Source organism: Petromyzon marinus, chromosome 36 (genome assembly GCF_048934315.1).
Source record: "Petromyzon marinus isolate PM22_M1 ecotype Great Lakes invasive population chromosome 36, UKy_Petmar_22M1.pri1.0, whole genome shotgun sequence".
NCBI classification, from domain to species: domain Eukaryota; kingdom Metazoa; phylum Chordata; class Hyperoartia; order Petromyzontiformes; family Petromyzontidae; genus Petromyzon; species Petromyzon marinus.
This window is the reverse complement of record NC_133702.1, coordinates 1,418,817-1,445,599: the sequence shown is the minus strand read 5'-3', so window position 1 is coordinate 1,445,599 and position 26,783 is coordinate 1,418,817.

The following is a 26,783-nucleotide window of genomic DNA, read 5'->3' as shown; positions in this document are numbered from 1 at the left end:
AGGTAAGGCCCGCTGAGCTGTATAGCTCTTTTTCAGCAGCGACCTGCCCACAAATGATAGCTCAACGAAGTGGCTCATCACGTGGAAATGTATAGCAGCCAAATACTCTGAACGAATGTTTCTAAATGTGGATTGAAAAACCGGACGGACCCGGAGATCAAATCCACGCGTCCACCGGAAAATAAACACGCAAACTCCAAACACACAGGAGGCTTCAGCGTCGTGATCGACCTCACGACGTCCTGTGTACCAGGCGAGGTAGTTCACATCTCGCTACCGTGGTTCCCCAGCACTTTTCTCCCGGTCAAGTGCAGTGAGTCGTGATGCACTTCTCATAACGTGGAGCCCAAGTTTGCGTTCCGAGAGTTTTGTTTGACACCGAACACGCACCATTTATTTTTCCCCTGCTCCAGAAAAAAATGGTTGTTTTCCTTACTTTTATTTTACGTCTCCGGTGCATAAGGGACATACCCCGTCTCGATTGATTCTCATCGGGTTCACATAAAGACTCTCGACTCACTGAATTGCTACACATCAATCAGAGGTCATGTCAAACTGTTAGCGTTATGTGCTCGGCGTTAGGAGACTGGGTTAGGGTTAAGGGCGAAAGGTGAAGGGTTAAGATCAGGGTTGGACAATTATTTGAGAATTGCCCGGTGATTACCCCAACGGAAAACCCCACAAATTGGTAATTGCGGTTGTAATAAAAGTAAGCAACGATCTGTGAATTGTTCCGTCCTTAGCCCGCTACATCTAATTACCTGATAATTACCCGCGAACGATTACGTAATTAAGTGTCGCCGTTGCCAAAGTGTTTGCTGAAAACGGTCGATGAGATTGAGCCAGGAACTGAACGCCGGTAATTATTTTCGGATTTTTTTTCTTCCAATGTTGGCAACGTTTTTTGGAGAGAGAGAGAGAGAAAATGAATTGGATGACTCTGTGTATGTGCGTGTGTGCCTCTTAAGTGGTGGTTTCGTGGTAATTAATTGAAGGTGGAGGGGTTACCAGCCCCTCGCACCCGTCCAGAGCCCCCGTTTAGCCACTGTGGTGGTCACAGACGCCATGAGGGGAGAGGCCAATCGGAATTGGCCCTCCCCCCACAGCACTGTCCACGACAGAGTTGCCCGTAGGGGGTTGTTTTGCCGGACACTTCACGTGGCCTCAAGGTGCACATGGCCTGGCACAAGCGTCGTGGTGATGTCACCGCCACTTAGTGGCGAATGGCGGTTGTTTTTGTTGTTGTGTGCCTCTGCCTCGGCTGTTTGTCTGCCAGTGTCCAGCAACGCTCCTGGTGCCTGTCACAGCTGGAGGAAGGTACCGATAGGAAGCACTGATCTCGAGGCTCGGCGGCAGACTGCTAACTTCTTAATGTCAAGCCACTTCACGTCATTCAAGGCATATCGGAGCTTCACATGAAATAAAATATACATGAATGCCCCAACAATTTTAATTTAAAATAACAAAACCTAAATTTCCCGAGGCAATCTAATTTAGAACGAATTAAAGCTTACATTATAATTAAGACCAATTACGAAAATTAAGGATTACAGTTTATCCTTCCAATGGTGTTTCACCACGCTCCTGTTTGCCTCTTCATTTAATGCCATCGCTTTTATCCCGGTTCATCTTCAGTGCTTGCCCTAGGCACAGAAGCGTGGCAATATGCTTGGGATTATACCGAGACAGAGAGATGAGCACACGGAGCAGGGAATAAATGCCAATTAGAGACGTCGTCTTGACTGCTAAGGAAAGCGAGTGGGCTTGGGTGGAGAACTTCCAGAGAAGCGGCGACGGCTGATGGACAAGACTCATGGTGGACCCTCGGGTCCACCATGAATCAAAGATGTGACCACTGTGTGTTGATGGAGCAATGAGATGAGTTCACGAGCAGGGTTGAGATGGATTGTTTTATCGTAGTCTGGGACTGTGAGGGTTGGGATGGATTGTTTCATCGTAGTCCGGGACTGTGGGGGTTGGGATGGATTGTTTTATCGTAGTCCGGGACTGTGGGGGTTAGGATCGATTGGTCCATTGCAGTCCGGGACTTTGGGGGTTGGAATGGATTGGTCCATTGTAGTCCAGGACTGTGGGGGTTGGGATGGATTGGTCCATTATAGTCCGGGACTGTGGGGGTTGGGATGGATTGGTCCATTGTAGTCCGGGACTGTGGGGGTTGGGATGGATTGGTCCATTGTAGTCGGCGACTGTGGGGTTTGGGATGGATTGGTCCATTGTAGTCCGGGACTGTGGGGGTTGGGATGGATTGGTACATTGTAGTCCGGGACTGTGGGGGTAGGGATGGATTGGTCCATTGTAGTCGGCGACTGTGGGGTTTGGAATGGATTGGTCCATTGTAGTCCGGGTACTGTGGGGGTTGGGATGGATTGGTCCATTGTAGTCTGGGACTATGGGGGTTGGGATGGATTGGTCCATTGTAGTCGGGGACTGTGGGGGTTGGGATGTATTGGTCCATCGTTCTCTGGGACTGTGGGGGTTGGGATGGATTGGTCCATTGTAGTCCGGGACTGTGGGGGTTGGGATGGATTGGTCCATCGTTCTCTGGGACTGTGAGGGACAGCACAAGGGCGTGGGGAGACCTGCATCCATTCGTTCAGCAGTTGATATACGATGATGGTGAGAATGATGATGATACAGATGACACCTAACGCGACTGTTTTCACGTTTTCCCCCTCGAGCCGGAGTGGTGGCTGTTGTTGCACTGCAAGGCGCGGCAGCAATCAGTGCTGAGCTACGTGCGGGGTGAACCTGTGCCGTGCATCACCGCAGCGATCATTACTCGATTGCCAAACAACGACTTTGTAAAAGTGCCGCCGCTGCGATTACCTCGCTCACACCCTGCTGGTGGAAGGGCCTCCTCTAGAGGGAGCTCTAGAGGGCACGGTACTCGGCCTACTCTTCCACGTGACTCAGACGTGTTAGAGGAGAAGAGTTGGGAGTCCCCACGCTTGACTCCACCACACGCGACCTGCCGACCAGCTGGCCGTGGTGGAGCCATGCCACGTTAGATCGGCTCGGACTGGCGTGCCGCTAGCCATTGCTCCACTGCAGAATATAACTATTACTATTTAAATAATATGATACTACAAAAGCATTTTAAATATATAGAATTTATTTAAAAAAAATAGTTCATTGTTAATCCACGGCTGCATGAAGGCATTCCCACACTGTGTCAGTAGTGTAGGTTGTTTGACCATACTTCACCCCGCTGGTCAGATGTGGATTGGTGAAGTAAGGGGGACGGGAGGTTCAGGGATTGGTTCGGATATCACTTGCCAAAGATTTTAGCCGAGGCTGGGAATTGAAGTCAGATCTCTCGAGTCCGCAGCTCGGTGTGCTGCTACCCCATAGCACGCAGTGCGGAATATAAATAATGAGGATCACATCCGTCTGGGCACTACAATAGCAAGAGCCCAACGCCTTCCAATCCTGCTTCGGGGATAACGCAGCTCATCATCCCACTTGGATCCATACAAATTGGCACCACATTTTGGGAAATCAACACCGTGCTGCTTTCTGCCATGAAACGTGGACACTTCCAACACTGGCTGAGGGCCACCAAATGGAGTTTCAGTTTTTCAGTTTTCAGTTTATTTATTTTGGTATAGCCCTGTGAGCCATTCGGCTCTTGAATCGGGTGCAACCACAACAAACAAAAAAAAAACACGAACAAGAAATCATCTTAAAGTGACTATGTGACTGTGCAAACAGAAAATCCATGGAAAAAAACAGCAAAATATTCCTAAAAAAAGCACCGTACACCAACGCTGTGTGCGAAAAATCCCAGTGGGATGCAAGTCAAACAACAACAACTACCACAAGAAAACTTAGATTAAGGCCATCAGTCTAACTCCGTACTACAACAAAACAAACATGTCCAAACCAAAAAACGTTTTCGAAATCACCAAAAATAAAGCCATAATTGCAACGTAACAGTGATCATAGGGATTGTGACCGAATTTTTGCAATAAACTGCATAAATAACATGTAACACCAAATCCTAGAGCCATAGCTGGCTGCATGAGTTACTCCACAACAACAGATGCATCAGTCGGAGTATCAAATTTTTCAATGCACCTTTAGGATCAGCACGCTAAATCAAAATACAGATAATACTTTGCAGCGTCATCCGGAGCGAAACATATTATTTCATTTTACTCCAATGAATAGCAGTGGCAGCTAGGGGTGTACAACTCCTCTAGAGCAGTTTTGAGAGAAGATCTCATTGGTAGCGATTCAAGTTGCAGTTTATTGGCAATAGCATTCCAGACCCTGGGGGCATCAATAGCAAAGGCCCTTCCTCCAGTTTTTGTATGGCAATAGGGAATGTGAAGCTGGTAAATGAGCGAAGACATCAAGTCAAATTTGTTCTTTGAAACAGAGAGGAGATCCAGCAGGTAGTCTGCGGATTTTTTTGTAAGTACATCGTGAATAAATAAGATCTGGCGCACAAGCTGTCGAACATTAAGAGATGTTAAGTTTGACCCAATGTAGAGATCGCAGTGGTGAGTCCTATATGGGCAGTTCAATGTAAATCTTAAGGCCGAGTGATAGATGGAATCAAGCTTCTTCAGTACAGTACTTGGGGCTGATTTATACACGATGTCACAGTAGTCAAGTAGAGGCAGTATGGTAGCTTTGATCAATTCCAAACGGAACATTGGGGGGAAGCAGTGCTTGTGTCGATACAGAAAACCAATTTTTATTTTTGTCTTTTTACCAATATAATCAATGTGATCTTCAAAATTCAGTTTTGAATCCAGGATGGCCCCAATATACTTATAGATCTTGACTTGCTCTATTTTATAATTATTTAAGGAAAGTAATTGGGGAAAAATAACTTCCTGCTTTAGTCCTGGTGAAAAGCATAGCACCTTGGTTTTGGAGGTATTCAGGACGAGTTTAAGAGCAACTAGCTGATATTGTAGTTTGTTGAAATCACCCTGTAGCTTAGCAATCACGTCATCCGGAGAGCGGCCAGCAGTAATCAGTATCGTGTCATCTGCAAAAAGATTTACCCTGGAATGATCCAGGTCAGTGCCCAAGTCATTGACATAAAGAGAGAACAAGAGGGGGCCGAGGATGGAACCCTGTGGAACCCCTTTTGTTATCTTAACACTCTTCTTTGTTCTTTCGGTGAAGTCACGTAGAAGGGAAATAATAAAAATAAAACATAATACAATTAAATTATCACGACGTTTCGGCCACAACACAAGCAGCCGTCTTCAGGTGAGGAAGACAGCGTTCCAATGAACGCTGTCTTCCCGACAGTTCTGTTGCTTCACCTGAAGACGGCTGCTTGTGTTGTGGCCGAAACGTCGTGATAATTTTATTTTATTATGTTTAAATTTTATTATTTTATTATTTCCCTTCTACGTGACTTTACCGAAATAACCAAGAAGATGAATCCATGCAGTCACGAAGGCTTTAAATCATTATCTTAACACTGTTTGACCTCCAACCATCTGTGAATACAGTTTGGGTGTGAGAAAAGAGATAATTTTGTAACCATTTTACTGTGTTTTCGGAAAAACCGAGGCAACTTAGTTTACTAAGCAGAGTGTTGTGGTCTACTGTATCAAAAGCTTTTGACAAGTCTAGAAAAAGACAGGCACAGTACTGCTTTTTATCAAGGCTACTGTAAATGTGATTCAGAGAGTCTAATGCAGCAGATGTGGTGCTGTATTTTTTTCGGAACCCAGATTGTTTTAGATGTAGTAGATTGTTGGTGGACAGGAAACTGCTAATTTGGTAGGTCAATAATTTTTCAAAAATTTTCATAAATGGGGACAAAATTGAGATAGGTCGGTAGTTATTTGGATCATCTTTAGGGCCTCCTTTGTGAAGTGGACGGACATAGGAATGTTTCCATTCTAGAGGAACTGATGCTTCTTTAATGGACAGGTTGAAAATATGGGCTATAGGTTTGTATATTAGGTGACCAACAGTTAGTAGAGCAAAGACGTGAATACTATCTGCTCCGATAGAGGACCCTTTGAGGTTGGACAGTTGTTTCAGAACATTACTTTCGTGGATTGGCTGGAAACTAAATTCGTTTAATGTTTGGACAGGGGTGTAGGAATTTGCATGAGCAGGGGTGACTCCCAATACATTTTTTAAAAGATTACCAGCTTCAGAAAAATGAAGGTTAAAATTGTCAACTATTATTTGGGGATCTGAAAAATATTCCCCATTTCGATTAAGCTCAACGAGCAGATTGTCTGTCTTGGATGCCTTTTCGATAAATTTGATTGTTTTCCAGAAATTCCTGGCATTTCCATGTGATTCCAGGAGAGTGGAGGAATAGTAGGCATTTTTTGCATGCCGTATTTTTTTGGCGCATCTATTCCTTAATATCCTGTATTCTAGCCAGTCATTGACCAAATTACTTTTCTGAACATATGCCCAAGCCTTGTCCCTAGTTTTCATGAGCTTTGTAATCAAAGGATCAAACCATGGTGGGCGGTTGCCTTTAATTTTAAATCTAACCAACGGAGCATGTTTGTTAAGCATTTGGAGAAACGTGTACCGGAAGGTCTCCCAAGCCGTAGTCAGGTTGGGGATATCATAGACCTTGTCAATATCCGAGTGAAGCACATCATTAGTAAATGCCTGAGTGCTGAAGTGTCTCATAGAGTGCTTCTCAACCAATTTAGGGGGGGGGCTTTAGGTCTGGCTGATGATCTCACCCCAAAAATGAAGGAGGGATCACGAAGGTTATTACCCAGAACACCAGTCAGTGTGAAATTGTGAGGGGCATTTGTCAATAGGACGTCAAGCAGAGATGACTATCCCGGATTTTTTAGGTTGGGTCTTATTAATTGAAACAGATTAAATTAATCTGCAAAATTTGTGGCCATGGCCGGCGGGTTTAGCCAGTTCCAATTTAGATCACCCACTAAAACTATTTCACCTTTAAGGAGGCTCCCAAAAAGCTCTCTCAGTGCAGATGCAGCTTCAACATCCTTCCGACTAGGCGTTCGATAGCAGCACACTATCTGTTGATTATTTGGGAGAGTTATTCTGAGAGCCAGACATTCAAAGCAACATTTTTTAAACAAGGAGTGAGCTGGTGAACAGGATGAGGGCACGGAACGTTGTGCACGGACGGGGCTTGCTCCGATGACGTCTCCTCTCCTCGTCGAGTCTCGTCTGTGCCCCTTCTGTCGTCACATCGACTCTCCTGTCCACCGCATCTCTTCCATCTCGCCCAGTCGCCCTCCACTCCTTCTACCCGGTAGCACGAGGCAACGGTCATCTCCGTTCGAAGTCTGTGTTCCAGCAGCAATGCACATTCCACGTTCATATGCCAGGGTCAGACCATCCACGAGCCACCCACTATTTACTTCCGACAAAGTTGTCCTCCATCTGAGTTCACACACACATTATTCGTCACCATAGAGGCTTGCCAACATTTTTTTTTTGAAAAGCGATTTGCAGCTCGTGTGCTGACCCCTAGCGTAGGCAGACGTAGCCTGTCTCGGTGTGCGTTCATTTATTTGTTACTGTCCCTGTAATCAACTACTCTAATGCGTTAATGTAGCCCCATTAGAAATGCATGAGGCTGAGTGCGTAACACGTAAAGAGTGGGAATCAATGCAGAGGCAATGAAAGCACTTTATGTGTAATCCCTTTGCCGATAAGCGCATTCCCCCCTGACTGATTAAGTCAATAAAGCAGCCCCCCCCCCCCCCCAATTTCCACGGCTCTCGACACTAAAACACCCGTAGGGTCTCGCTGCAGCTCATCCCAGCCTCCAAGAGTGTTTTGTTATCGAGCTGAGCGGGGAAACACGTTGTTCACGGATCGATTTTGTCCATGCGGCGGGGCCGGTCGTGCCGAGCTCACGGGACGACGATTATACGAGATTCGGCTCGGGGCTACGGGCTCGCTGATGGGACGCGAGTGATGTGAGGATGTGAGATTTTCGCAGCAAAGGCGCGCGATGGGGCCGTGCGGTCTCCTGTCACGCTCCGCATCCACGTAATTGGACATCTCTGTTCCAATTCGCACCGGTGTCTCGCCGTAGAGAGGACTTCTTTAAAGTTGCGTGCGCTAAGACGTACAATGTCATCGTGTCGACCGCCACCCGCGATCACGCAGGTTACTCGTTATCGCCGGTATACAGCGACAACGCCGCTTGCTTTGCGGACTTCAACCGCTTTGTCGAATCCGCTACTGGACGGAACTCGCGTAACCCGAGCCCATGTGGTGAGGAAGTGCGATGCATCGTGACAAGTGACGTACACGCCAAGCATAATAACGGGCAGCCCTTTGTCAATCCACTGCTGGACGAAGGCCTCCCCACCACGTGTCGTGTCAATGGTGGCAGTCGTTTGAGTTTGACCATAATTCACCACGCTGATCAGTGCGCGTTGGTGAAGAGGGAAGAACCCAAATTCGGTGCAATTATATCGCTCGTCACTCATTGTTCACCGTGCCTTGGGAATCGAACACAGCATGCCGGGCTCATAACGCAGTGCCCTAACCACCCCGCCACTGCTCCCCCTGAGCCAGTCAGTGGTTGGAAATTCCACATTCCCATGGCAGGTAGGGTCATGCCATGAGGAAGACAAATTACGATGGACTTTTCTCGCAGCAGCACACTCATTTCATCAAGCCCACGGGGATGAAGGGCTGAGACAGCCTCGGACTGGGAATTGAACTTAGTTCTTGATTGCTTGTATACATTTAAAGACATTTGTAGTGGTGTGCTGTTGATTGAAAACCATTACGGATCACTCAGCAGCGTTTTCATTGGCTGAGTGTGGGGGGGGGGGGGGGGGGGGCACGCGCGAGGAGGGGGCGCTCTAGTGGGTGGGGCCAAGGAGAGAGTGGGCGGGCTTGTGCGGTTGGGGCGGCTCCTGGTGATTGTGACGTACAGAATGTCACGTGCAGTCATTAAAATACCCAATCCAGCCACGTGGCAGTGCGGTTGGAGAATTCTCGCATCACATGTGGAAGGTTAGAAGAGGTTTCATCCCAGGGCGAGGATCAATAAAGATCATCGTCCCTTTAGGGTCGATACATCGAGTAGAAGTTTGTGAAAAGTAAACAATTGTTGTCCTTCAGTTAGACACCGCCATGTGAATGTGGAATTTTCAAAGCTGGAAACATGTAGCAACGCAGATTGATAAACACTGGTCCCAGTGCTCATGCAGTGGAACTCTTGAATCTGTTTGCAAATTGTTTCAGTGTAGCCTATTTATTTATGACTTTGCATTGTTTGAAACGTTGGCAGATTTTAACTTGCCATTAACATACTCATTAGCCCGTTTGTTTTCAGTTCACTTAACATTTGGCATGCGTGCTCTAACGGCTACGAGTGCAAGGTAATGTGTTGTTGTGCAGCAGAGACTTAGCTTTGATTAATTAACGTCCACTTCTGCTCACAGTCCGCAGGGGAAGCTATTTAGTTATTTATTATTTATTTCACTCAAGGCGGACTCTTTGGCTTTCCGCTCGTGTGGGTTTTGGCGTCTGAGCTATCGAACTCCTGGCGTTAAAACAACGCGCACATTTACACTCGGAGTAATTAGTGAAATAAATGTCAAATGTTAGCAAATGTGTCCTCTAGGAAAAGCAGACAGAAGAGTGAACCGCTACAATGCCAAAGTGACAATGAAATAAACGGATGATACAAAGCTCGTGTACGTCAAAATAACACCTCAGTAACCAGATTGCCAAAGGCAGTCTAAGTGATTTTCGGCAATCGGCAGCTGTAGGTTTTATTATTTTATAGATTGAAAAAAAAACCATTGGGCAAGTAATGTTAATTGTCGGTGTGGACCTGGTTACACCATAGAAACCGAATTACAGCAAAAACAATACGTGAACATAGCAAAGGTGTCGAGCCAACATGGAAGACGAGGCTACAATACCCTCATGAGCTTCAGCTGACGGTGGCCCTTCCGCCTGCAGTAGCGGGGGAGCGAGGATTTGCAGGGCTGCACCTTTGATGTGTGTTCCCGCACTTGACCAGGGGGGGCCTGGTTGCCACTGCTGGCCATTGTGAACCGTGCTGTGCTTGATGGTGCAGTGATGCGACGGTGTTTTTATTTGAGAGTGCTGCTATGGCTTGTCTAGCTTGTAGAGAGCTGCTATGGCGTGTGTGTGTTCGTGTATACGCGTTGTAAATGCGAAGTGGCGTATACAGCGTCTGTGTTTGTCATTGTGGAGTATTACGCATGATGATCTCGCAATCCCGTGGTATTTCCTTATCAAGCCCGGCTGCTGATGAGACACAGAACGTCAAAACCAGTCGGGAGTTTGCTTGTTTCAAACAAATTATTTCTGCATAATATTTGGTTTGCAAAGCCCACAGGTTGATTCCCTATAAACGTATTATTTTGTGTGTTTAAATTTAATAGAGATATATTTGTGTATATATAGATGCATATATACATGTGTATATATGTATATATACACATGTATATATGTATACATGTATATTTTGTGCTGGCAGAATGTGATTGTGTTGCTGGAGGCGTAGTTGAACTGGCCTGGCAAGGTTTGGCAGTGCTCAGCTCTGCGGTGTGGTGACCAGTCAGATGGAGCCCATCACGCTTGCTTTTCAAATACACCGGATCCGGAGGAGTCTGGCGCTGTCTGTGGCTGCCGGTGCTCATGGTGACATTGCCTGGGTTGTCTCCGGGGTGTCCGTCACATGGGCCGAAGCCCACAGGGGAGGTTGAAGATGGTGTACGAGGAAGAGTGTGAAGTTCCACCTCTTGTATTGTGACCTCTGTGGGAGGTGTCACGTGCAGGGATTGGTGCAAATTTGACCACATGGAAGTCAACGGCGACAGGCGATATCATCATTCGCATCGTCGCGGAGAATATGAGTAACCACACTGCCATAACCATGGGTCAACGGTGGTCAGGCGTGCTAGGAGAAGGCAGTACGGCAAACATGGGGACTCCGCGTGTCTCGGTTTGCTCGTGGCAACAGATTCAGGAGCCAATAGCCAGTGTCGATGTCTGCTGGCCCCGAGAGAGCTTCAGGAGAGAGTTTGTTTCGTTTTGCTGTTCCCCCTCTTCTCCTGTGTTGAAGGAGCGCAGACCACCCACAGTGGTTCTCTGCGGTGTCCCTCCCCTTACCCTCTTGTCCATAAGAGGTTTTTTTTTGGGGGGGGGGGCAGATCGCGTAAATATAAATGTGGCGTTCAACCCGCCGCCACTCACCACAGCTACTCCGTAAGGTTTGTCACGTGAACAAAACACATGCCGTACTCGGATTGTAAATGTTGTGGGTTTACTCTCCAACACACCGGTGTGCTGTACTAGTAACGCATTGGCACGGTGTGTTTACGTGATAACCCTTGCTAATTGGCTGTGTCGAGTGGTGGCGGGTTTAACGACACATTTATATTTTACACGATCTAAACCAACAAACCTCTTATGGATAATATTAGTCGCGAAAGCCTCCTACAACGTGGTAAGCTGTTACCCTCTTGTCTTCGTGTCGCCCTAAACACAACTAATGCTGTCATGTGGGCTAAATAGACGTCGTTAAGACCAGATACGATTGTTTGCAATGCCAGTGCGTTAACAAATAAACACATTAATTTAGCCTACTTTCTCGTACGGGATATCCAGTGCCTTCGTTATGCGACTGCATCATCATCATCATCGCTGCCACCGCCACCACCGCGGCCAGGCAATGAGCCACACGCGCTTTGTTCACTCTCCAGGCAAGTGTGCATTTAATTGCGTGCATTCAGGAATAGAATGTGCGACTTCCTGAAGCCCCCTTGGTTCCACCATCGCTGAGCCTTGCCGAGGCACCCATGCGGGTAATTTACATCGCCTCGTGGCAATGTCAGGAGAGTGGCCGGCCCCACGGGTCAACAGTGCCCTCATTAGCGGGTGGCCGAGTTGGTTGGTGACTAGGTGGGTTGGTGGGTGGGTGTCTGGGTTAGTGGGTGGCAGGGTTGGTGGGTGGGTGACTGGGTAAGTGGGTGACTAGTTTGGTAGGTGGCTGGGTGGCAGGCCGGTGTGACTGGGTTGGTGGGTGGGTGGCCGAGTGGGTTGGTGGGTGGTTGGGTGTATGAGTGGGTGGGTGGATTGGTGGGTGGGTGGATGACTGGGTGACACGGTTGCATGCTCCCTGCCGCTTGAGACTCGTTGAGCCCCTTTGCAGCCAGGAGATTATTTAAAGTTCACAGCTGCCACCTGCGCGCGGACATTCCCTTCGCGCAATTACCACGGGGCTCTCGCCAAACGTGACCGTCGCGAGGAAGGGGGGGGGGGGTGATGGTAGGGGGGTGATGGTAGGGGGGAATGATGGGGTAGGGGGGGAATGATGGGGTAGGGGGGGGATGATGGGGTAGGGGGGGATGATGGGGTAGGGGGGAATGATGGGGTAGGGGAGGATGTTGGGGTAGGGGGGAATGATGGGGTAGGGGGGGGATGATGGGGTAGGGGGGGAATGATGGGGTAGGGGGGGAATGGTGGGGTAGGGGGGAATGATGGGGTAGGGGGGGAATGGTGGGGTAGGGGGGGAATGATGGGGTAGGGGGGGATGTTGGGGTAGGGGGGAATGATGGGGTAGGGGGGGAATGGTGGGGTAGGGGGGGAATGATGGGGTAGGGGAGGATGTTGGGGTAGGGGGGAATGATGGGGTAGGGGGGGATGATGGGGTAGGGGGGGAATGATGGGGTAGGGGGGAATGGTGGGGTAGGGGGGAATGATGGGGTAGGGGGGGAATGGTGGGGTAGGGGGGAATGATGGGGTAGGGGGGGGGGGATGATGGGGTAGGGGGGGATGATGGGGTAGGGGGGGATGATGGGGTAGGGGGGGAATGATGGGGTAGGGGGGAATGGTGGGGTAGGGGGGAATGATGGGGTAGGGGGGGAATGGTGGGGTAGGGGGGAATGATGGGGTAGGGGGGGGGGATGATGGGGTAGGGGGGGATGATGGGGTAGGGGGGGATGGTGGGGTAGGGGGGGATGATGGGGTAGGGGGGGATGGTGGGGTAGGAGGGGGAATGGTGGGGTAGGGGGGGGATGATGGGGTAGGGGGGGATGATGGGGTAGGGGGGGGGAATAACCACGAGGTGCGCGGCGCCCTAATTTAATTTCTACCTCCTCAGGCGGGGGGGGGGGGGGGTAGTTTAGGGTGGGGGAGGTGCGGGGTTAACGGGCCAGAGAAGTGAGTGGAGAAGAGATGGGTTGGATGTGCGAGAGGGAGAGAGGGGAGAGGAAGAGAAAGTGAAAGAACAAAGGATGAAATGTCAGTCTATGAAAGGTTCTGCCAACTCTCATTAGGACCATCAATTTAATGATTCCTTCCTTGCGCTCAGGTTTACTGACCTGCGCATACAGCGCATTGGCTGCCATTAGGCTGTTCTCCTTGCGTCCACGAATTATATATACAGTATATATACTGTATATATACAGTATGTATACAGTATATGCACAGTATATATACAGTATATATACAGTATATATATATACACACACACACATATATAGACGAAAGCTGACTCCGTAGGAAATAACGCCGAGTGTATGAAAGGCATGATTGTCCAGCCGCCTCATTCATCGCATCTCGTGCCTCTGCTTGACACGCGGTTTAACCCCTTCAGTGGCAATTTTACTAAAATGTGGATGTCACGTAAAATTATGACAAATTAAAGATGTCTGGACCTTTTTTAAAAAAAAAAACGGGCCAAGTCTTTAACGCATGGACGCTTCGTGACATGCAGAGGTGTCATGAATAAAAAAAAAATCTCAGGAACGGTGCATCCGTATGAACTCACTTTTACGGTCCAAAGACTTTGGATAATAGCCGTTGCACAGTTAATTATGATTATCATTACAATTATGGCTGTATGTAATTAGATACATCGTTTTTTGAGTGATTGCAATTGTGAGTGTAATTGCAGTGGGACTGCACTTTAAATTGTTGAGGTGTTTGTAATGGTGATGAGCCGTTGAGTGGTCTGTAATGGATTTCATATTCGCACGTGATCGCGTCTGGAATGATGTTGGAGAGTGGGAAACCCGTCTTGCAATCCAGGGTTGTTGAGGTTGTATTCCCGTTCACAGCTCTTGAAACGTTGAGAAATGTATTTGTGCTGCAAGTTACATCTGTGGCATTCGCTACGTTGCTCGATCCGCATTTCAAAGAATTGTCATTCGATCCATGATAACTTTTCTACGTGGTTTTTGTTTACCCTTGCCTTACGTGTAGAATATATATATCGAGAGACATGAATGGACAAATCAGTGTACACGTCCAGCCAAACTTTAAATCTACTGCTGGATGAGAGCTTTCTTTTGTCATGCGGGTCGTGGGGGTTATTTGACCATACTTCACCATGTATGTTAAACTTCTTTCCCACCATACGTAGCCAACCGCGGTAATCGGAGATGCACCTCGCACCTCATTGGAGGCTGAGTCGACCTAGGGGAGGCCCACGCCACGCACACACACGCAGACACGGCCGCCACCACGACCCCCAGGTGCCATGAAATCCTGGAGACGGGGCTCTGTGCGTGTTTCCTGACATCCGCGCATTGTCGCACAACTGGCTTGGTGGCGGCAGCGGAACAGCGCTAAGCCATCGCTGGGTGTTTGTCTCGGTGAACGCCTCCCTCGGCTCCGTCGTTTCTTCACAAGCCCCCCCCCCCCAGTAGCCAAGCGGTTCGTGAGCTCACCAACCCGGGAGGCAGTATTGTGCGCAAGCTGATGGGTTGGTTCCCGGTGCAGGCGACTGGGAGGGGTTTTTTCGCAGGGAGTTTCTCAAGCAAGGTGGGTAGCCTGCCTGCTGTCAGCTGCGAGGGAAGAGCACGCGAATGGGGTGGTCCTGAACTCAGCCATCCCTGTCTCTCTCTCTCCTTTCCTCATGCTGGCCGCACGCGGCACCATTGAAAGGGAGATTTTAGACCAGGTGCATATTCCAATAAATTGCCACTGGTGCTGTGCGTCATGAGCACGCGTTGGAACTCGAGCACGGGGAGTGGAGTGAAACAACCATCACTGAATTAAATGTTAAGTATATAGAGCGCTTCCTCTATGCATTATTTGTGTAATAGACGTTTCGATTTCGTAATATTATATATACAGACAGATACAAAAAGGTTATCGACCCACCAAAATAGTCAGTTTGAGGCAAGTGCTGTTAGGAAGCTCTTGTTAAGATCAGAACGACGCCAGGTTGATGTCTTCTTTCTGGCGCGATGAGATTCCATCCTGGCCATTTGCAGTAAGAAATTGCTATTCTGCTACGGATGATTCCCACGTCAAATTCTACATTTGTTTAATAAGAGATTAGAATTGGGTGTCTGCCATGGAAGCATTTTGAAATAGAATGGAATTATATTATCCTTTTGTGAATCTAGCTTAACGAAGCATCACTAATCCTAGATGGCAAGAATGGCAATTGAAACCAATTCCACGTGGGCAGAATCACCGTCGAAATTCATTGCCGCTGCCTGGAGTGTAGACTCGTTCTCGGTTGTACCCCGATTCCGGTGAACTGGTCCGGCAAAAATGGATGGCCAAAGGGGCCTTGATGGCCGAATGGAGTCCGAAGCAGACACACTCCTTACCCACATAGCCAAGTGTATTGTAGATACTTTTTTCAATCCACTGCTGGATGAATGAAGGTATGTCCATGCTGTGTCGGCCATGGGAGTTGTTTAACCATACTTCACCCTGCCAGTCAGTGTGCGTCAGTTGAGGAAAGGCTTGGGACCGATTCAGAAATCACTCACCGCTGATATGAATGCAATTATACCACTCTGAACAGAGTGGTATACTTTGAATCGTAAAAAAAAACATTGCCCCTATGAACATCGACAATGCTACTTTCTCGAACAAAATGTGTGCTGACAGAATGATGCAGCCTCACCGGCGGCGATCCACCGCTGGCGAGCGTGCACTGAGGGTGCAGTCCACGTGGCCGTGCTGCCATTCTGCGTCATGGAAAGTGGGTCCCCGAACAGCCTTGACCCTGCCCGTTAAAACCGCGTGTTATCGTAAAAGCACCGTAAACACGCAGGGCAAAGCGTGGCACCTTCATGGCCCCGACTCGAGCGGAATTGTTTCGACGGTGAGCTCCTGTTGTCGAGAAGTGGTTTGCATTCGGATGCTTGTGAATGAAGGGTGTCGATGTGGGCTCTTTCAGCCGGTAAATGTTTGTTTTCATATGTCCACTCTCGCAAGAAGCCAATCAATCCCTTAATAGCAAGTTAGCACTGATAGAACACAAGCAGACAGTGAAGAACACACGCTCTTCCATGCATCTAAATTTATTCTCCTACAAATGTATGTTATTCCTATAAGCTCTCAGGCTGATCAATTAATTATATAACCTTTACGTCCTATGACCTTATGACACTATAATTGTTGTTGTCATCATCAGCAGCTAAGATCAATCCACTGCTGGATTCAGATCTCACCCATGGTGTTAAAATCTCTCACTATCAATACATTGAAAATGATCCACCTAACTCACACCTGTGCACAAGCTGACTCCGTCTCCCCTGTAGGGCGTGCTGGCTCTGAGCCAACTTGACCCAGCTGTGAGCTTGGTCCCCAGCCATACTCACTCAGAGTTCCTGTGAGCTGAGCCATGCCTGAGCCCCTGGTTTTTGGTACCACGGGTGGAAATTTACAGATCTTTGGCATTAACCATAAATAAATAAAAAACACAATTTATTTTAAATATTTTTTATTTTAAATTATTTTGCAAACTCCGTGACATTGGTTCAATTTAGAACGTAAGGAGAATATGCCAAAAAACTGGGATAATTATGGAGAGAGTGTGTTGCGAGATACAGGATGCAATGCTTACCCATTCCTCAATCAAAATCAAGCAGTGACTTAATCTCTCCCCTATTTGATTTGGGTATATACAAATGGATCCGCCTGCATAGTGTTATAACCTATCAAATAACCAAATATATGAAAAAATACATATATATAAAAAACCTATTATGAATGGTTTGTTTCCAAATGGTTTCTATACACAACGGTAACACAAAGGCTACCAATGTTTTGTGATGAGAGGCTGCATTCAAACATCAACATCATCATTGTTGTTGCCAGTCAGTGGCGGTAACTTCGCTCCGATTCGTATCGGCATCACGTTCGTTAAAGACCTCTCGTTACGTTGCCATTAATCAATACAGCAGCACGTGCATGGCAATTTTCCACGCTTCATTACTTGTCCCGAAATGGGATAATATGCGGGCTGTAATGAGATACATAATTAATCCATTTGTCCTTAGAAACTGTGCAACACCTGTACACGCGACAGATGGTGAATTGTAACATCACAATCAAGCTTTTATTCCGGCAAAGTGTAACAATTACGGAGGATTAGTCAAATTATTGATATTGGAATGAGACGTGCTAGCATTTGGCAAACACAAGCTGGTGGAATTTGCGTCCCTTGGTTAATGACATCATAGTCCGCATACTGATCAGCTTTTGTTGACTCCACGCGCGCGACTGCGTTGGATATTGTTTTAGTGCGCTCGCCATTCCCTGTGTTGTGATTCCACGGTGGCATACAATGTGTATCGTGGGTTCTACCCCGACCTGGACGGCGCCTGCGTGCTCTCTCCCGATTGAGGTGATCGCGTGGATATCTCTCCTGGCTTTGCCCCCCCCCCTCCACATTTAGAATCAACATGCGATTAGTTTGAGATTTGTTGGCCACTGCTGTACATTGCTACGTGTGACGATGAGCCACTTCCATGAGCTCTCTCTCTCCACGTGTCTCATTGTCTCCTCCCTCTCTGTGTCCTGTCTCCCCGGAAGAGCACTTTCGAAATAAAGCATTGACCCACTGATTTTCCGACTTATTGAAATTGTTCAGTCACCATCTCAACCATCCGTATGGGAGAGAAGAGGCCTGGAACACAGCGCAACTTTACATCAATCATCCCCGAATGGTTGTGGTATTTTTTGCTTTGCCGTATGTATATATGTTGAACGTCTTTCGCACAGTACGTAGCCAACGGTACGAATCTCTTGTTACAATCACGATAGTAGCGAGATCGCACTGGTAGTCTACACGATGATGTGGCCAGCGGTGTTGGTAGAAAGCTTGACTCGCAATCAGAATGGCATACGTTATGAACTCAATCGGTGATATACTTGCTCCATCAGCCCTCTGGGGTGACACAATAGGTAACACTGTGTAACAGTGTTTTATTGTTCCTAGGTAGTAATGGCTTTTTCCTAATTGCTTATGCCTCAAAAGTACAGAAAATGCCTATTATTCCCCACAAACTTTGCTTTTGTGACCAGGACATTGATATTTTTTAATTTATATATTTTCAATGAGAAAACGGGCGAATGTGTGTCTTTTCGTTCAGTCAGAAAAAAAACATGAATAAAAATTAACATGTATTTATACTAAAGTAATGCAAAATTTCCTACAAAATATTTAGGCACCAAGGCGCACTACCACAAGCGGGACTGGCCACAGCGGACCGAGTTCTCTCTGGGAGGAACAATCTCGACAAACTACTCACTTCTAAATCTTCACTTCAATCTATAAAGTCCATAGAAGTCATCGTTATGGACCAGACTGGCGCCTGATGTGAGAATGAGGAATTCTTGCCTGCAATCCCGACCACACCTTGCTTACCTTATTGCCCCATCCGACCAATAATGACACTCGTCTATCATATGATAATCAAAAGCATTGCATAACAGCAGAGATACCTGCACTACGCCAAGACTGGAATATTCTAGATTTGAAGCTTTCGTGACTGCAAGGATCCATACTCTTTGGTTCTTTTCGGTAAAGTCACGTAGGTAAAATAGAACCAAAGAGTAAGACTGGAATATACCTAGTTCTGCAGTCCTGGCAATAATGGTGCCTTTTTGAATACCATAAAAATACACACACACACATTCTTCCTCTTTCAAGCACCGTGTAAGAAAAAAACATCGCCAGTCTTTGGTGCGCGTTAATTACCGGTTCACAGAAGTGTAGCGAACACAGCAATTTGTGTGTATTGTGTCCCTGGGTAGAACAGGTGTTGGGGCAGCTGCTTTGTGTAAATGATAGCAGCTTGCCGACGGCATCCTGGAACGATTCCAGCGCCGCCGAAGGTGCGGGAATGGTGACTGCCTCCCATCGCAGGCGATTACTCGCCTCAGAGGCTCCTGTGGTTATAAATTAATTAAGGCTTTCAAAATCGCCAATCAAAGCACGACGCGTCGCGCTTTGATTGGCTCCGCGAAAACGTGGCCACGTAATGGCCGCGCAGAGCGGCGTGCCCACGTGGGTGTGCGCGCGGCTCGGAGCGGAGCGGTGGTTGGTGTAAGCGGTCAGCGCGCTGCGCTACCAACCTGGCGACCCGAGTTTGATTCCTGTTCACGGCCAACAACACCGATGACGATTATCTCGACCGGTCCTGTGCCTGCTCCACGTCGACTCAGCCTCAAATGAGTACCTGGTACGGTGCGTAAAAACATCGCGACTTGGGAAACAAAAGCGGCCGGGCGTGGTGCTGGCCGCTCACCCCCTCGTGTTCCGTTCTGGCCTTGATAGGTGCTCGCTAACAGCACTTGCCCCAACAGTCTGTTAAGGCTACACGGGAAATATTTGTCTTTGTAAACAGCTCAAGGGAGCATCGTGTGTCGTGCCACGCTGACTGCTGCCTGTGCCTGTTGCCACAGCAATGAGCTGACAAACGCGAGCATTACTGCGTTTGTGTGTCTCCACACATCCATCTATTTTGATGATGATGTTGCTGCTTTGAAAGGGATTCTGGTCAGTGTGAAGCCACCAAGTCCTTACCTCCCACCACTACCTACCTACTGCTGTCCATGCACTCTCAACTAAACCATTATTTTACCAGGTAAGGGCCACTGAACTATGTAGCTCTTTTTCAGAAGGGACCTGGCCACAAATGACAGCTCAACGAAGTGGCTTATCACGTGGGCATTTAGAGCAGCAGCCAACATACTCGAAGTTGATTATAAATGTGGAGGGGAAAATCGGGAGGACCCGGAAAAAAGTCCACGCGACCACGGGGAGAGAGAGACGCAAACGCCAAATATACAGCAGCAGCAGGTGTCAGGGTCGGTATAGAAACCAAGACCTCCTGGATACCAGGCGAGGTAGTTAACATCTCGTGGTGCACCCTACTCCCCGCCTTCTACAACCATCAACACTATCTTTAGCAAGCGCCGTCTTGTAACAGGCAGGGCCTAAAGGAGAGGGGGCGGGGTCTACACAAAAGAGGTGGGGTCTAAATCCAGGAAGATTATGGAGCCTGATCAGGAAGTGGTGGGGCCTAAGGAGGCGGAGCATAAAAAGGAAGGGTCGGGGTCCACAGCCATTTAATTCCCCTGTTTGGTTTAAGGTAATTAAAGCATGGAATAAAATAAATTATCTGAAACAGGCAGCCACACGTCACCTCGTGAATAGCTTAGCTCAGCAGCGTCTTGGCTTATCAGACCACTCACATCGAGCAGCACTTATTTAAGCACGCAAACTCTGAACCGGTGTTGACCTTCTGGATCTCATCAGCAGAGTCAGGCTTGTTATACAAATATTGCTGGATTTGCATATGTTGTTGGGAAGAGCACTCCATAAGTGCCGTTGAAAAATATGCTTATTGAGTTTGTGAGCTTGTTAGCTCACAAACTCAATTGAGTTGTTGACCTTCCTTACCTGCTTGTTAGCTCACAAACTCAATAAGAATATTTTTGTTAGCTCACAAACTCAATAAGCTTATTTTTGTTAGCTCACAAACTGAATAAGCGTATTTTTGTTAGCTCACAAACTCAATAAGCGTATTTTTGTTAGCTCACAAACTCAATAAGCGTATTTTTGTTAGCTCACAAACTCAATAAGCATATTTTTGTTAGCTCACAAACTCAATAAGCTTATTTTTGTTAGCTCACAAACTCAATAAGCATATTTTTGTTAGCTCACAAACTCAATAAGCGTATTTTTGTTAGCTCACAAACTCAATAAGCGTATTTTTGTTAGCTCACAAACTCAATAAGCGTATTTTTGTTAGCTCACAAACTCAATAAGCGTATTTTTGTTAGCTCACAAACTCAATAAGCGTATTTTTCAACGGCACTTATGGAGTGCTCTTCCCAATAACATATGCAAATCCAGCAACATTTGTATAACAAGCCTGACTGTGCTGTTTAGATTCAGAAGGTCAACACCATATGTGCATAGGAATCGTTAACCCTACCAACTCTTCATTGCTTGGAGATTGCCCATAGCTTGCGGTGATTAGGGACAACCCTGCTTAACTTCAGAGGTCCATTGCTAAAAAAGACCGACTTTGCTGCAGAACCCCAGTAAGTATCGGGGTTTGTGTTGTACACGTGTGTGTGTGCATCGTTTGATTGCTCTTATCTTTTACAGTTCAGACGCATTCGAGACAAGATCTGACAAGATTGTCTCGCAATATATGATACCCTTTATGAATTTAATATTGCATTCTTCACGATGGTGTTTTGTCACATTTCGACTTCAAACAACGAGTGCCAACAAGAGGTGATTCCTTTGAAAAGCAATCGGAGCACAGACAACAGCCCTGCACGAGCGAGCCGTCATGACATCAGTCTGTGAATACGCGTCGTTGACTGTCATAGCGCTCAGTCAGAAGCTTCCAAGCTTATGAGTTATATCTTACATGCTCTAAGAAAACCAACAAATCTACTCTCATTTACCAATTGTTTTGCCTTTCCCAAACGCTCAAACCAAAAGCCTGACCTAAATTTCATGCGGTGTTGCAATTGTTAATGTCATTCCAAAAGCCAGTTTCTCCGTTATGCAAAGAGCATTGGGGAAATCCTCATCTCTGGCGATTGTTTCCTGAATGTGATTCCGCATGTGCTATCGGCATCGTGTCATCAAAGAGCCAGTTCAGATCTTTCACAGAGCAGTATGACTCAGGCCACTCTTGCAAATAAGTCTATCCTGATATAGAAATAGGTTTTACCCTTTAAACTGGCACAAAAACTGACACCTTTATTCAAGGCATCATGTTTGCAATAACCACAACACAAGCAGTCAAAATGCAAACAAAAGAGACAACTCTGGTAATAATATGCACTGTCCTTGAATTTGATTGGTCCACACCCGAGACGGCTTTTCTTAGTGCCTAGTCTCCACTGGTGTTGGACCAAAAGACGCCAAAAGGCATACAACTCAAAAACAGCGCACTATCAGAGTATTGAGGGCTCGGGGTGAGCATTTACATTATAAGACCTCCTTTGCCAGTAACAAGATATAGTAATAGGTTTTACCCTTTTAACTGGCACAAAAACTGACACCTTTATTCAAGGCATCATGTTTGCAATAACCACAACACAAGCAGGCCTACAACCAGCATAATCAGGCCTACAACCAGCATCATCAGGCCTACAACCAGCATCATCAGGCCTACAACCAGCCTCATCAGGCCTACAACCAGCATCATCAGGCCTACAACCAGCATCATCAGGCCTACAACCAGCATCATCAGGCCTACAACCAGCATCATCAGGCCTACAACCAGCATCATCAGGCCTACAACCAGCATCATCAGGCCTACAACCAGCACCATCAGGCCTACAACCAGCACCATCAGGCCTACAACCAGCATCATCAGGCCTACAACTAGCATCATAAGGCCTACAACCAGCCTCATCAGGCCTACAACCAGCATCATCAGGCCTACAACCAGCATCATTAGGCCTACAACCAGCATCATCAGGCCTACAACCAGCATCATCAGGCCTACAACCAGCCTCATCAGGCCTACAACCAGCATCATCAGGCCTACAACCAGCCTCATCAGGCCTACAACCAGCCTCATCAGGCCTACAACCAGCATCATCAGGCCTACAACCAGCCTCATCAGGCCTACAACCAGCATCATCAGGCCTACAACCAGCATCATCAGGCCTACAACCAGTATCATCAGGCCTACAACCAGCATCATCAGGCCTACAACCAGCATCATCAGGCCTACAACCAGCATCATCAGGCCTACAACCAGCATCATCAGGCCTACAACCAGCATCATCAGGCCTACAACCAGCCTCATCAGGCCTACAACCAGCCTCATCAGGCCTACAACCAGCCTCATCAGGCCTACAACCAGCCTCATCAGGCCTACAACCAGCATCATCAGGCCTACAACCAGCCTCATCAGGCCTACAACCAGTATCATCAGGTCTACAACCAGCATCATCAGGCCTACAACCAGCATCATCAGGCCTACAACCAGCCTCATCAGGCCTACAACCAGCCTCATCAGGCCTACAACCAGCATCATCAGGCCTACAACCCGTGGAGCCCTTCACGGGGCCTAGGAGACGAGAGCCCGCGGGGTCCGAAACCTTCTCGTTAAATGAATCGGCCATACACCTCCCCAATGAAGCATAATTATGTCCTGACGAATGCCCTGTCAACTCACAACCAACAACTCACAACAACAACCCATTATTGGAAGGAGTAATGATGAAGTCAAATAGTTGAGAGGTTTTTGTTCTCGCCGGCGTTGTTAGTAAGAACCAACTCCCTTAACGCACAGACCCAGTTTATCGTTCAAATGTTGAATTCACTGAGCTCTGGTCTAAAGAATTTGCATCAAAGGCGGTGTGCCAGTCCAGTGGTTGTTGTCTCAGAAGCGAGAAGCAAAGTCCCCGCTTACTTCACTTTAAGATCTCCACCAATCGCGTGCAAATGTCAGCATCATGCGGAGCTGCCTCTGTGGTGGGATGCTCTGTAAGGTCACGCTACATTTTGTGGTCATCGCGTACGGATAAACTCCAAATTTGACTTGAAGCTTTCGTGACTGCAGTAATTACTCTTTGGTTCTTTCGGTAAAGTCACAAAGATATTAATTAAATAATAGAATACGACATTTCGATTGCAACACAAGCAATCGTCATCAGGTACACACAGACAGACACATAAGCAGAGAGAGAGACAACACAAAGACAAACAGAGAGACACACAACATAGACGCACAGAGATGTTAAATTAATTGGCGTGTCTATGTTGTGTGTCTCTCTCTGCTTGTGTGTCTGTGTGTACCTGATGACGATTGCTTGTGTTGCAATCGAAACGTCGTATTCTATTATTTAATTTATTTATTTATACGTGACTTTACCGAAAGAACCAAAGAGAAACTCCCAATTGTTTTATTTTACATATCGGCCAACACGGCCGAAATTCAAACGAAGCAGCATCAACCTTTCATTTGTATTTGTTACTTAACGAAAACTCGACATGCTCCTCAATAATGCCGTCTTAAAGGGGAATTAAAAAAATGATGGCAGGCGACGTGTCAGGTAACGCAGAGAGATTGCCGAACATGTTGGCTCTTACATATGAGTCCCTTTCAAGGCAGTGATGTTGACGCACGAGTGCAATACGTCTTTGTGTGCACCCCTGCCAAGGTGATGTAATTAACAAAACATGTTTTCAGATGATCTTACCGAAGCTTGCTATTCCACGACGCGATAGGCCGCGTAAGAAGGATAGCGGAGGGTTAAGACACTGGGCATATTTTCGCTACTTTGATTCAAAGTCAAGTAATTATGCGCCATCATGTTTAAGGCTTTAAAGAATAATTTAGAACCATATATTCGATTCAACGTATAAGACTGGCAAGCGTCATGCGGGATAAAAAAGAAAAGTCACGTTAATGAATGATCCTAAATGAATTAACACTGTAGATATCAATTAAGGGCTGATAAAATGTACGCATATAAAGTTGAGTACGACACTCGGTATTATACTTGCATTCACAAGCCGCAGATGTTCATTAACTTCACAGTTGTATGTATTTCGACAAGCAGTTATGATTTGGGAAGTGACACATTGTTAAAAAAGTAAGTCATTTAAATCATTTATTTTTCACATTTAGTTAAGCCAAAGGCGAAAAGTATTGACGTCATCTGCCGAGAGACAGCATCGCACACCACACATTTTAATATCCGAGCCCTGTAGCCAATTCTCCAAATAATGAGCCTTTTTCACCTTAAGAATTTTTTTTGTACTCATTAATTTTTGTTCTGCATCCGTCCATCACGATGATGAACCGTGGTCCAATCTCTACTGGGCTGTGCTTGAAAATTGCCCTCAAACTGTTGACAACGGATATCCATCATCAAGTCGTTCTGAAACACGGGTCGCAATGGCTGGGGCAGTGGGCATGCAACCCAGAGGTCGCCGATTCGATCTTCCGGAGCGGCGGTTGAAACGAGGGAGCGAGTTTCTTCAGTGCCCCGCAACAGAACAAATGGGTCACGCCACAGTTAGTCGCGAGGCAGGTCGCGTGCGATGCGGTAAATGTGGCGTACTCCCACCCTCTCCCAAGACCCGCGAGATGGGCTCTCTCGAGGTTCTAGATTTAAAGCTTTCGTGACTGCAAGGATCCATACTCTTTGGTTCTATCCGGTAAAGTCACGTAGGTAAAAATTAAAACAACAAAAATCACGACGTTTCGGCCACAACACAAGCGGCCTTCATCAGGTGAAGGGACCAGACTGTCTCGAGGACAGCGCTGGAGTGAAACACAGCCACGCTCAGACCTCGAGGTCTCTGTGGTGGAGGTGAATCCAAGTAGCCCCGCAACTTCTATGGGTCTTTCGGTAAAGTCACGAAGTTAGGTTATAAAGAAAATAACAAAAAAACTACCACGTTGCGATCGAAACGTCGTAGCTCTTTTGTTATATTTTTGTTATTTTCGTTGAACCTATGTACGTGACTTTACGGAACAACCCATAGAATATGAATTCCTGCAGTCACCAAAGCTTTAAGTCAACATTTAGCCCTGCACCCTTACCTTTTCCACCTTGAACAAACGGAGGTGGACATCCTGGTGATGAAGATAATTACCTTACAGTGATCTCAACCACAACAGGTTGGCTCCCATATACTAGGAATGTGGCCGTGTGATTGCCAACACTGAATACGATTTTTTTTAATACAAACAATAGTCTCACTGTATAGTGTGCTGTATTTGTGTAATTTTCTGCCACGAGTTTTCCAATAAACATCTGGAATTTCATCAGCATTGGTTCAAGCAAGCCTGACTCTGCTAACGAGACGCTCATGCCTAGATGGGATGTGTTAAACAAAAACAATGTCATCGTTTATGTGCAGGTTGGAAGGAAGGCGTATAGTCTGCTTCTTTATTTACTGTAGTTGCTTAGCTCATATCATCTCTTGCTCTGGATTCACACTCGCGTATTGGAGCAGAGGCATCTCCCCACTTTGTCCCTTGACTCGAATACCAAGCACAGCGTTAACCTATCACGCGTTTCACCAAAACACCTCTCTGGGGGACACACCAACAGTTTGACCACGGGAGTTTATTCTACCAAATGAAGCAGCTTTGCCCCAAGGCGTCGGCTGGATTTTCCAGAACCCCTCGGTTTAACAATCCCCGATTGCGCCACTCGCACGTTCCTGCTACGAAGCACATTACACATTGAGTGCCCCATGTTTAATATCCCGCTCACCCACTCACCACCCAAATATAGCCGCGAGTCTCTTGTTTAATAATACTCCCTAAGGCTCCTATAACACTGCGGTGCACAGTACAACATCGCCGGCAGGCCGTGTGATACCACTGCGCTTTCGCAGGCGATCACTGCGGCTTGATTGCCACTAAGCTACGCGATGCTCGTGGGAGACCTACGGGCTCTGGGTTCACGTGAAGACTCTGTTGTAAAAGTCAACAACCACGGTACGTTCATGGGGAAATCTCCATCTCGAGGGCTTAAAAACAAAGAAAAAGGTGCAGCCCTGGAAGTCCTTT